Raw genomic sequence first — 14,044 nt, 5'->3', positions numbered from 1 at the left:
CTGTCAGTGCCAAAATTATGTATGTACCTAACTCTAGTGAGTTGTCTCCTGCAGACAAATTTTTGGTTTAAGTTTCTCAGTGATGAACCTTGAACTCAGGACCTAGCCACTGACAATTACCTGTTGGGATCATGGCTAGTGCCCTACCACGTGGAACCAAGGACCCCTTGCAACAGAGTATTAGGGTCTAGGTGTATAGTAGCTAAGGTCTGTCATCCTGCAAACTCAGAAAGCTGAGATCTTATGATCTGGGTTCAAAACTATCCCAGACACAAATGGTCCCAAGAGACTTTTATCTCCTATTCACCATTTAGACACTTGAAGTGGAAGCCTCCCGCCTGTCATGCAAGCTACTCATGTGGCAGAGAGCTGAGGATCACGGGTCCAAAACCAGTCTGGGCAGAAAATTCCTTGAGATGCTTCTCTCCAGTGACCCACCAAAAACCAGAAGGGGTGCTGTAGCTCAAGCAATTGGCTTTAGCTGAAGAGCTCAAGGACAGCACCCAAGCCTAGAGTTCAATTCTTCCAACTTCCAAGAAAAGAAAGAAAGAAACCTGCAGTGGTGTACTGAGAGTGTGTCTTAGGGGTAGAGTGTTTTGCATGTATGAATGCCTGGGTTTGAGTCCTCAGTACCACATCATTAGAAAAAAGCCTGAAGTGGCTGTGTGGCTCAATTGGTAGAATGCTATCCTTGTACAGGAGAAACTCAGGTACTGTGCTCAGGTTCTGAGTTCAAGCTCCAGGACAAGTGAATGAACACACATACATGTACACACACACACACACACACACACACACAAACACACACACACACACACACACACACACACACACAGATGCCAGAAGTGAAGCTGTGACACCAAATGGTAAAGCACTGAGCTTCTGTTCTGAGCTCCTGGTCAGCACCCAGGTCCTGTGTTCAACCCTGAAACACAGCCACTCAGGGCCCAACTAGGAGAGGTCAAAGGTTTCAAAATCTGATGAACTTCACCAGCCCTAGATGACAGGAAGCATTGTGATATTACACATGTGCTTAGATTTAGCAAGCTTCCAGAAACCTAGGGAGGCACCATTGCCAATAATGAGTCATTTCATTAGGTTCAGCTACCTAGTTGTCTGCCAGAAGGACCCTTGAATTAATTGTAGCAGGTTATTTTAAAACTGGAACATAGTCTAACAAAGACAGGATAAGTGCAGGGAACTTGGCCTATCATGGGAGGCTGCACAAATAAAGACTTCCTGTCAAAACAGCACTGGGGAGAGAGATAGCTCGGGGGTACAAAGAGGCCTTTTTCTCCTGGCCTTCAGAGCCAGCCCACACTCCTCCTCACTAATTGGCCTCAATAGAGTTTTTTGTTATGCAGCAGTACAGGAGTGAGGGCTTTTGTCTGCCTGTTCCAACAATGAGGCAGACTTCCTCCAGCAGGCCCCAGTGAGGAGAAAACCTCAGGCTATACAGGGAAGAGCAAAGGGAGCCCCGGAACATGCACTGTCTTGAAAGCACTTTCTGTGTTATGAAATCATTCTATTCAAAGCAAATTTCCTAGCCAGATGCTTTTCATCATAGGGACTCTGGACCTTCACCGATAGAAATATATGCATACATACATGGGGAGACATAGAGTTACTGGCTTTTTTTTTTTTGGCTGTTGCGGGGGTTGTACTATGAGCCTAGGCACTGTCCCTGAGCTCCTTTTGCTCAAGGATAGTGTTCTGCCCTTGAGCCATAGGCCCACTCATGGAGATTTTGTATTCCTGTGATCCCTCAGAAATGAGAATGTGGTGGACTTTCCTGTCCTGGCTGAGTTCAAACCGGCATTCCCTACCTCTCAGCCTCCTGAAGAGCTAAGATTACAGGCAGGATCTGCTGACACTTGAGTTTCTTTCTCTCATACTTTTTTTTCATCGTGACAATCTGAAATCTTCACAGTGCCATTCTAATTGTTTGCATTTCAAAGTAAACTACCCAGGTCTGTAGTTCAAATGCCAGGACTGCTACCTACAAATGGCGGGAGATCTTGAGAAAACCATTCCTATCTATAGGAATGCTTACTGGAATGTCATAAAAGTAACTATTAAATTTGCAGTTATTTCATGATTCTCTTATAGAATGCCACACAAAAACTATTGGATTATGTCTTCCATTCTAGCACAATGGTATGATTCTCCTAATTAAGGAATACTGACTACTTTTACATTAATGGTTTAATAAGTATTCAACCATGATACGTCATTAAGTGGAAGCATAGTTCAATAACTAATAATTCAAAATATATATAATTAAATATTCTTACATTGTCTCTCTCTCTCTCATATATATACCAAACTACACATCTGTGTGTCTGTCTGTCTATCTATCTATCTATCTATCTATCTATCTATCTATCTATCTATCTATCTATCTATCTATCTATCTATCTATCTATCTATCTATCTATCTATCTATCTATCTATCTATCTGTCTGTCTGTCTGTCTGTCTGTCTGTCTGTCTGTCTGTCTGTCTGTCTGTCTGTCTGTCTGTCTGTCTGTCTATCTATCTATCTATCTATCTATCTATCTATCTATCTATCTATCTATCTATCTATCTATCTATCCACCACTGCTATTGCTTCATCGAAGGTCCTCAGAACTGACTGGCAGCTCAGTTTGTCAAAGGCTTTTGTTCTACAACTGACCCATTCATGAATTGGGCATTGTGGGCTGTGAGTTCAAGTCCCAGCATGGCCAAAAATTTATATGTGGAGTCAGAAGCCAATTTTGACACATTTATTTCCCTTCTTGATGAAAGTCCTGGGTCTCAATACGATGTATAATCCATATGCAAATAAATCCATGTGATAAGATGTAATAAATGAAATAAATGTTATATATGTAATAATACTAAATAAAATAAATAAAAATAAATAAGGGTAACAAATGTCATATGGAGTTACCCCATGTATGTAAATAGATCTCATGTATGACTATTATTTTTAACAGTGCTGGGGCTTGAATTCCGTCCCTGGAAACTGGTCTGAAATTCTTGTCTTCCACGACAGTGAGTTTCCCCTTCCCCACAGTGCCAGAGAGTTAATCATACCCTGAGTTGAAATCCCAGGCCTGCCAGAAATATGGTGCAAATTCCAAGCCTGGGTCTTAAATTTTTTTGACCAGGATCATGCACTGTCTTGAAAGCACTCTCTGTTCTATGACATCATTCTATTCAAAGCAAATATCTTAGTTGTTTGCCTTTCTTCATAACGACTGCATGTTCACCGATAGAAATACATGCACACATACATAGACACATGGAGTTACTGGCTCTTTTATATTTTTGATGCAGGTCCTGAGACTTGAACTATGAGCCTAGACGTTGTCCCTGAAATCCGTTTACACAAGGTAGCACTTTATTGTGCCTTTATCCATGATACATCATTAAATTGGGGCATAATTTAATACCTAATACCTAGTAATTTAACAATAATTTAATACCTAATAATTATTAGTAATATATTACATTTAATTTAATAATATACAGACATCTCACATTCTATAAATATATTTATATGTTTAAATATACAGTGGAATATATATATATATATATACATCTCTCTCTAAATATATACATATATATATTTATTTGCAGCAATTTACAAATCTACCTATTTATATATTGGCCACTCCTGGGGCTAGAACTCAGGTCCTGGGAACTGCCTGGCAGTGAATTTGTTTGAGACTACTGTGCTTACAATGACACCTTGATTAGTTGGGCATTCTATGCCCTGAGTTCAAATCCCAGCAGTGCCGAAGACAATAGGTGAGTAAGAAGCCAATATTGTCCTGTTTTCCTTTTTGTGGAAATATTGTGTCCTAGGTACAATATGTAATGTCTATGCAAATACATATATATGATACACATTATACATGTATAGAAATATTATTTTTGCCTGTTCTGGGGCTGGAATTCACACCCTGGGAAATGCTCCTGAATGTTTTTCTTCCAGGAGGTTAGTTTCCACGTCACCCAGACCAAAATAGAATTACCCAGTCCCTGAGTTCAAATCCCAGGTCTGGCAGATAAAATGGCCCAAATTCCTAGACAGGCCCTTAACTTTATTGGTGGTGCAGGCATGGGGCTTGAATTCAGGTCATCACAACTCTGCCTCAGCCTTGATTACCCTAGGCTGGGGTGCAGCTTTTACACCCACAGATGATCCAGGGATCCTAGGACCAGAGTTCAACTGCCAGCTTTGGAAAAAAAAAAAAAAAAAAAAACCAAACCAACCAAGATGGAAGAGGAAAAACCAGGAAGTTTTACACAACAATTTTACCTTTCTTTCCTTAGCACTGTGACCATCTTGGGTCTTCATGACTCGGCTTGAAAATTGTACGAGACCTTGCTCGGCCGAAGGCTGGTGGGCTGTCAGTGAAGCCTGAGCCCAACCCAGAAACCTAGGCCCTGAGTTCGATCCTGGGACTGCCACCTACAGGGCTGAAGTTCCTAGAGAACTCGTTCCTATCTATAGGAACAATAATAGAATGTTTGTAATGTACTAATTAAATTACTAATTAGCTAGTCATTCTAGTATAAGATTGTATGAAATAAATATAGGTCATTGATTAATTTAATTAATACTTTATTAAGTTTCCTACCGTGATTAAATAATGGAGGCATAATTTTAGACTAAATAATTGGTAGTAATAGAATATATAAAAATAAGATATGGACATCACTTTTTATATAGAATTATACATTAGAATCTACATAAATGTCTATCTTTCTGTCTATAAATTTATTTATAGATGCATATACATATGTAAATACACACACACACACACACACACACACACTTGAATCTACACATCTATCTGTTTATATATTGACCACTCCAAGGGCTTGATCTCAGGTCCTCAAATTTGCCCTACATCTTCATTTGAATCAGACTGGTGTGCTAACATTGACCCATTCATGAAGTTGGCCTTCTAAGCCCGAAGTTCAAATCACAGAACTGCCCAAAACTTAATCCTGGTGGAAGAAGCCAATTGTCCCACTTGTTTTCCTTATCAGTGAAAGTGCTGGGTCTAAGGAATGATGTATAATACATAGGCAAATCTGTGTCCTATGTAATAGGATGTAAAAAATGTTATACATGTAATCATACTCTCTAAAATATATAATAAATAAATAAAACACAAAATAAAATGAATAACTACACTAACTGCCATATGCAGTAAATATGATTATGAAAATATAAATCATGTATTTAAAATGTATATGAATATTATTTTTTTGAGTGCTAGGGCTTGAATTTAGCCCCTGGGATCAGGCCTGAATTTCTTGTCTTCCAGTTCGGTGAGCTTCCTCTTCCCCCACAGTGCTGCAGATTTACCAAAATCCTGAGTTCAAATCCCAGGCCTGGCAGAAAAATGGCCTGAATTCCGAGCAAAGGAGCCTCATAATTTTTAAAATATTTTTAATGTATGTCTGTATCTGTCTGTCTGTATGTGTGTGTGTATTTTTATTTTGTCAAGGACAGGGCTTGAACTCAGGGCATGGCAACTCTACCTCAGCTTTGATCACTCTACGCTGGGTTGGAGACACTGGACACACAGCCGAACCTGGGTCCTCAAAGGCTGACAGGAAAAAAAAAAACCGGCAACATTTTTCTTTTCAAGGTGATCATCCTGGGTCTGAATGACACAGCTAAAAAGTGTTTGCAACCTGGCATTGCTGAAGTCTTGTGGGCTTCCCGGGAAGCCATAGGCCAACACGGCAAAATAGGCTCTGTGTTCGAAGCCCAGTCCTGACCCTTACCAGTGGAAGGAGATGCTAACAGTCTCATTCCTATTCACAGGAATACCGATGGAAATTATGAATGTCAAGGTTGAATTTGTTGTTCCTGAATGATACTACTATAAAATTAGAGACTGATTTTAGGAGGCTGATGGATTTTAATGAATATTTTTTGACACATTAAGAGAATACTATTAATTACATGGATGCAATAGTTTAGGGACAGTGGTTAATTTAATTAATAATTCATTAAGTATGAAAACAATAATATTAATTACATGGAGGCATAATAAATACCCAAAAATTGGTAGGAATGTAGCCTATATAACTAAATAATGTATAGACATCTTTGGCACTCTATAAATATCTATATCTATTTGTGTACTACCTTCTGCATGTCAGTCTGTTCATATTTTGTCATCCCTTAGGGCTTAATCTCAGGCGCTGGGAACTGCTTGTCAGCTCCATATGCCCCAGGCTGGTGTGCTGACACTCACCCATTCATGAATTGGGCTTTGTGGCTGTGAGTTCAGATGCCAGCACTCACAAAAATTGAATTGTGCAGTAAGAAGCCCATGGTGGCACGTTTTCCTTTTCTGTAAAAGTCCTGGGTGTCAGGTATGAAGTTTCATACATAGGCAAATCTATATCCTATGTAATAAATGCTGTAAATATTCCATGCATAATAGCAGTCAATAAAATAAATTGCAAATGAATAAAACAAAAAAAAATAAAATGAATAACTACACTAAGCACAATTTGGAGTCAACATATGGGGCAGGATGTCAGGGACTGGGGACCGCCTGGCAGCTGATTTGGCTAGAGGCTGCTGTGCTGGCAGTCACCCATTCATGAAATGAGCCTTTTAGGCCGTGAGTTTAGATCCCAGCACTGCCAAAAATGTAATCTTGGAGTGAGAAGCCGAGTGTGACACATGTTTTCCTTTTCTGTGAAAGTGCTCAGTGTTACATAGGATGTATAATTTGTGTACAAATCTATATGCTATGTAATAGGATGTAATAAAGATAAAAAATGTCATAGGTGGAAGAATTGTCACCACAATAAATGATAAACATTGAATTAGTAGTGAATAATTCTAGGATAAAATTAGACACAATAAGTATAGGAAGTACATTAATTTTAATTAATATTTTATTAAGCATTAACTGAATAAAAATTACATGGAGACATAATTAAATACCTAATGATTGGTAGTAACACATGATGCATAATTCAATTATATATAGACATCTGTCTCATTCTATGAAATATTAATTATATGTATGGAAATATGTACATATATGATAAACAATACTGATATTGAGTAATTATTAATTGATGCTTTATTAATTGTTAACTGGGACACATCATTAAATGGAGATATAATTTAATACCTAAGAATTGATACTAATATTATCTATATTTTAATAATATGCAGACATCTCTCTTTTTGTGTCTACAATATTTATATACAGCAATCTCTATGTATTTATACCTTGTTCAATCCTGGAGCTCGGTGGTTCAGTGCTCACCTAGTAATCATGAAGCCCTGTGTTCAATTCCTCAGTGCCACATAAATAGAAAACAGGAAGTTCTGCTATCTTTCAACCAATTGAGCACAAATGCTTAAGGACAGTGTATAAGCTCTTACTCAAGCCCCAGGACTGCCACCAAAAAAAGGTAGGATGTTCTAACTGCAATTATAGAAAGACAGAACTTCAAATACCTCATTACAGAGCAAGCTAGGTGCGTGGTGCTGACAGCTGCCACCTAACCTGACTTAGCCACATGTGAACCACTGCAACCCAGCTCCATGGGTTACCCATGTCATCCTGGCTTATGCCCGTCATCTTAGCTACTCAGGGTGTTTAAACCCCAGTCCTGGCAGGATGTCTACGAGACTCTTCCAAATGTGGCTCCAAGTCATAGAGCTCTAGCCTTGACCAAATATTATTAGAATAGTATCCACATGCTTTCAGTTCAAGCCCCATGACTACCTCCCCCAAATAAAAAACCACCCCATTAAACCATTAGATGTGAACTTGTATGGTTTGTGAAATTTTCCTTAAAGAACGGTGATATTGATGAAAGCACCCTAATTTTAATGACAGCTTGTGGAACAGAGCTATGTGCTGAGTCTTTCACAAGGTGCAGTGTGCTGAGTCCTGCATTGGGTGCTAAGTGTTTCACAAGATGCTGTGTGCTGAGTCATGCAAAGAGTGACATGTACTGTGTCCTTCACAGGGTGCGTTCTTACATCGTGCCCTTGTAAGGGATCCACAACTGAGATGATTATGCAGACAAGAATATTGAGGCTCAGATATGTTCCCATGGCAAGTACAAAATTATGTATTACTGAAGAGTAGTGAGTTGTCTTCTGTGGACAAATGTTTTCCTTTTTTTTCTGTCATGAACCTTGAACTCGGGTTCTAGGTGCTGACCCTTACCTCTAGGGCTTATGGCTAGCACTTCACCACTTGGAACCATGGACCCCCTTGCAGCATAAGCCACGGCCAAGTGGTCAGTAGCTGGTCTTTCATCCTGCCTTCTCAGGAACCTGAGATCTGAAGATCTGGGTTCCAAAATATCCCAGACACAAAAGGTCCCATGAGACTATTATCTCCAATTCACCACTAAGAACCTGAAGTGGAAGCAGGGTGATTTTCCTCATGATGGTAATCCTAGCTACTCAGGCGACTGAGATCTGAGGATCATGGTTCAAATCAAGCCTGGGCAGGAAAGACTTTGAGACACTTAGCACCAATGAACCACCAGAAAACCTGAAGTGGCGCTGTGGCTCAAGTGGTAGAGCACAAGACTTGAGCTGAAGAACTCAAGGAAAGCACCCAGGCCCAGACTTCAACTCCTACAACTGACAACAAAAACAACAACAAAAGACAGAAAACACTCACAAACCTGAGGTAGAGGCCTGGGAAAGTGCATTAGGGATAGAGTGCTTTGCATCTATGAAACCCTGGGCTTGATTTCTCAGGACCATATCATTTGGAAAAACCCTGAAGTGGCTCTGTGGCTCCAGTGGGAGAAGGCTACAAGAGAAACTAGGTACAGTGCTCAGGTCCTGAGTTCAAGCTCCAGGACTCATGTATGTGTGTGCGTGCACACACACCCATACCCCCCCACCCCCCCACACACAAACATACACACTCACAGACCAGAAGTGATGTTGTTACACAAAATGGTAAAGCACTGGGCTTCTGCACTGTGCTCCTGCTCAGCACATAGGCCTTGTGATCAAAACCTAGCCACCCAGTGCCCAACAAGGAGAGGTCAAAGGTTTCAAAACCTGATGAGCTTCACCAGCCCTAGATGACAGGAAGCTTTGTGATATCCAACATGTGCTTAGATTTCCCAAACCTAGGAGAGGCATCATAGGCCCATCATTGCTGGCAATGAAACATTTCATTAGATTCAGTGCCCTAGTTGTCTGCCAGAAGTACTCCTGAATTATATTGAGCGCTTTATCTGAACACAAAAACATAGTCTCACAAAGGCAGGATGAGTGCACATAACTTTATCTGCCATGGACAGTGGCACAAATGAAAGCTTCCTTTTAAAACAGAGCACTGGGGAGAGAGATAGCTTGGGGTACAAAGAGACGCTTTTCTCCTGACCTTCAGAGCACGCCCACACTCATCCTCACTAACTGGCTCAGGTGGAATTGTTTGTTACCCAGCTGTACAGGAGTGAGGCCTTTTGTCTGCCTGTCCACACAATGTGAGAGACTTCTTCCAGCAGGCCTGGGATGCAGAGAAACCTCAGGTTACATTGGGAACAGTGAGGGGTTCCCTGGAACATGCACTGTCTTGAAAGAAGTCGTCTATGTGTTATGAAATTATTGTATTGAATACAAATTTCCTAGCTTGGTGCCATTCATCATAGCTATTCTGGAGCTTCACCTATAGGAATACATCCATACATGGACAATGACATGGAAGTACAGGCTCTTTTTGAAGGGGCAGGTCCTGAGTTTGAACTATGAGCCTAGGCATTGTCCCTGAGCTCCTTTTGCCCAAGGGTAGTACATGAAGCTTGAGTCATAGCCTCAATTCTGGTTTTTTTGTGATCTCTTAGAAGTAACAGTGTCATAGACTTTCCTACACTGGCTGGATTCAAGCTAAGATTCTCTTAATCTCAGCCTCCTAAGGAGGTGGGATTACAATCAGCAGCCACTGACACCTTTCCTTTCTTCTTCATTTTTTTAATCTGGACAATCTGACTTCTTAGCAGGGTCATTCCAATGGTTTGAATTTATAAGTAAACTACTCAATGTTTATTATAATTGCTTTCTCTCTTCATCTTCTTCTCTGGTCACAGGTTTGAGGCCAAACGTGAGAAATGAGTGTCACAGTATTTTGGAGCAAATGTCCACAGGATATGCCAGTTCTGTCACTTAGCATTGAGCTGCAGTGAATTTACTGTCTCAGGATGAGAGGACTGAAATCTGGAGTGATCCTCATACTGTCTGCATTGCTCCTTTTGCCTATAAAATGATCTAATAATTATGAGTGTTTTGTGTCTCCAACTTTAAGTATCTAGAACACACTAGAAGCATCTTTCTGTTTCTGTTTTTCTCTAGTACCTCTCGAGATTTAGACTAAGGATTGGTGTGAAAGGGCTCCTGTGTGAATCCCTGAGAAAAGCCACTTAAAGCCTCCTCAGGAGATCGCCATTCAAAGCCAGCTGAGCAGGAAACTCGGTGAGACTCTTATCTACAATAAACCACCAGTGAACCCGAAGTGGAGCAGTGGCCCAGACGGTAGAGCTCCAGCTTTGAGAGAGAAAGCTGAGCAGGACATACAAGCCAGACCATGCAGGAAAGCCTGGGAGTTGATTATGTCCAATTAACGACCAGATAGCTCTTCAATTACTTTCTGTTGGCATGTTGCATGGGCCTAGGTGAGAAGTCTTGCCCCTGTTATCTGATGATACAGGTAACTGGGACCTGAGATCCTAGGACCCATGGGTGATACATAAGAGAAGTATTTTTAGGCATCATATCAGCAAAATTTGGGCATAATCAGTAGGAATGCTTCAGAAATATGGAGAAAAACAGTTAGGGACCAGCGAGTTAAAACAATAAACAGAACAGCAGAATAAAATTCCATATAGATTAGAGGAAAACAACACTCATTTTTTGCCATGTGAATTCAGAAGGCCATGTTCACTTAGACGGTATCACAAGTTTGTACCTAAAATATTGTGTTGATACATTTTATATTCTGATATATATTCTAAACCTAATTATTTATATTCTAATTCTATTTACTGGAATAAATATCAATTAATTCTAGTAAGTTTCATAGTGTGAAATATAAAATGATCACATATAAATGTAAAATACATGACTACATATAATATAATGAAAAGGTTCATGTTTTGCATTGTGCTGTTGTGGTTAGGGTATCAAAGGCAACTCTGTTTTAAAGTATTATTCCATTATCTCTACCTCAGTGTTTGGTAGAGTTAAACCTAAAGTTTTCCATTCGTAGATTTACAGCCTGGAGTCAAGAGAAAACACTTTTTAAAACATTACCAATTTAGGGAGGTTGAGTTTTTCTTCATGTGTCTATTGGCCATCCTTCTTTCTTCTTCAGAGAAGTTTCTCTTTAGGTCTTTAGTCCATTTATTTATTGGGCAGTTGTTTCTTTGAGTATTTGTTGTTGGGGATTTAATTTTTTGAGTTCCAAGTATATTTTAGATATGAGACCCTTGTCCATTGTATGGCTAATGAAGATCTTCTCCCAATCCGTGTGCTTTCTATTGATCGTGCTAGCTATGTCCTTTGCCATGCAGAAGCTCTGCAACTTTATGCAATCCCATTTGTCCAACCTTTCTTTGGTTTGTTGTGTTTCTGGGTCTCTATTCAGAAAATTTCGGCCTGAACCAAGGAGACCTAGGGTTTCTCACATTCCATCCTGTAATGTTGTCAGAGTGTCTGCTTTGACTCCGAGGTCTTTGATCCATTTGGAGTTGATTCTGATGCAGGGTGATAATGCAAATCAAAACAACATTAAGATACCACCTCACCCCAGTTAGAATGGCAAAATGAAGAACTCTAATAACAACAGATGCTGGAGGGGATGTGGACAGAAGGGAACCTTACTGCATTGTTGGTGGGAGTGTAAACTTGTTCAACCACTTTGGAAAGCAGTATGGAGGTTCTCAAAAAACTTCACATAGAGCTCCCCTATGACCCAGCAATCCCACTTTTGGGCATTTACCCAATATTTACAAACAAGACCACACTATAGCTACCAGCATAATTATGTTTACTGCAGCATTATTTACCATAGCTAAGATCTGGAACCAACCCAGATGCCCCTCAGTAGATGAATGGATCAAGAAAATGTGGTATATATACACAATGGAATTCTATGCTTCCATCAGGAAGAATGACATTGCCCCATTTGTTAGGAAATGGAAAGGCTTGGAAAAAATTATATTAAGTGAAGCAAGCCAAGCCCAAAGAAACATAGGTCCCATGGTTTCTCTTATTTGCAATATCTAGTATATGTATGAGTCAAGAAGAAAAGGTCAGATAATGTGATGTTAGGAAAATGAACCCTTAGATATGTATTTAAATGTTTTTTTTTTCTTTCATGCATTTGTTTCTAACGCACTTATAAGATTATCTGTTTGTTGCTTTGTATGTCCCTCCCCCACATTATATCCCCTGCTTTCACTATATTTGATGTCGGTATAATTTGTAGAGGAGAAGGGAAAAAACAAGTCGTTTAAGGATAGTGGTGGACCCGTTGCAACAATGAGAAGTAGAAGTTGTCATGTCGAAAACGAACTTTACAACGTTGGTGGGGGGAGGGTTGGGTGAGGTCGGGGGAGGCTGGGAAGGGATGCGAAGGGTAAACAAAGGAGGAGGCTGCAATTCTTGATAAGAAATGTCCTCATTATCTTGCCCATGTAATTGTAACCCCTCTGTACATTATGTTCACAATAAAAATAATAATAAAAATAAAAATAATAAAAAACATTACCAATTTAAGGCCTAATAATGAAGAGATATATATGGACTTCTCTTGTAATTAAGAAAATATTTGGTGATAAAATGGCAGTAGAGTAAGTTCCTGCCTGGTTGGAAGGTAGAGAGACCAAGACATTAGGTAATCATGCATGTGAACAATTTTTCACTTTCTTGGCTTTAGCTACTTTTGAAATGGTAGGTATCATAAACAATCGTATTTTGATAAAATGCCTTCTAGTATGAACAGTTCTGGCTGAACTGTTCATCTATCTATGATCCCTTGTAACTAAGATTAGTTTTGTTCCAGTAATACAATCTATGCTGTCAGAGTAAGATATTCTGGTTGGTCTGTTCCTACATGGAAGAAGGGTAAAGGGTGAGGTAGACATTTGTGCCAATAAGACCTCATTTGGGAAAATTTCAACTGCATATGTTTAGAAGTAGCTCTTAAACAAGGCTTACTTTGAATCCATTGGCTTCACAGAGCTAACACAGTTGGATAAATAATTACTTGAAAAAGCCGTCTCCTTTGGACTAAGCTATAAATACTTGAAGGTATGATCAAATTCTAAATGAAAAAGACTTAAAATAGTCATTGACAAAAGGATTGCAAATGTGAGCAATCAACTGAACAACATATTTTTTCAACTATTCACAGAATTTTAGGGAAATAAGATTAATAGCATTTTTAGGAACAAGAAGGTTTCCTTGTTACAAATAGGCTCCTAAGCATATAAGCCTGTATAAATATTTCATCATTAACTACTTAAATTTATAAGGTACTACATTCTTCAGCAGGTTGTATACCAAAATTACAACAATACAGAGAATAACATGGCACTTGTACAAGGGTGATATGAAAATTTGTGAAGTAATCAAAATTTTTCATTCTTCAGATGCAAGAAATGAAAAACAGCTATTAAAAAGTTGATTACAAAATTACAAGTGTAACAATACACATAATTCATATAATTAAAAGTTACTTTGACATCAATGTATTAAATTTTCACCTTAGAAAGGCCTTTACATAGCATAACCTTTACACAACTTTTGAAATTAGATAACATTGTCGTTTTATCCCAAAGAAATATAATACTTTAAGGACCTAGGGGAAAAAAAGGAATCTTAAACTGTTTCTATATGGAATGCAATCTGAAAGGACACATTAATGAACTTATATGTTATAAAACCATGTAGAATTCAATGTATTATATCTAGGAGAGAATAAAATAGATTATGGACACTATACAAACATAGAATATAGAATATT

The 14,044-nt window shown here is 39.0% G+C and overlaps 1 pseudogene; it reads left to right on the top strand.

The window, feature by feature from the left end:
* The first annotated feature begins 13,560 nt into the window (after nt 1-13,560).
* LOC122128019 lies at nt 13,561-13,660 on the top strand (annotated as a pseudogene).
* Nucleotides 13,661-14,044: the final 384 nt, after the last annotated feature.

The sequence above is a fragment of the Dipodomys spectabilis genome, unplaced genomic scaffold (genome assembly GCF_019054845.1).
Source record: "Dipodomys spectabilis isolate Male_0828 unplaced genomic scaffold, ASM1905484v1 ptg000320l, whole genome shotgun sequence".
NCBI lineage: Eukaryota > Metazoa > Chordata > Mammalia > Rodentia > Heteromyidae > Dipodomys > Dipodomys spectabilis.
This window is presented reverse-complemented; position numbering and strand designations above follow the sequence as displayed.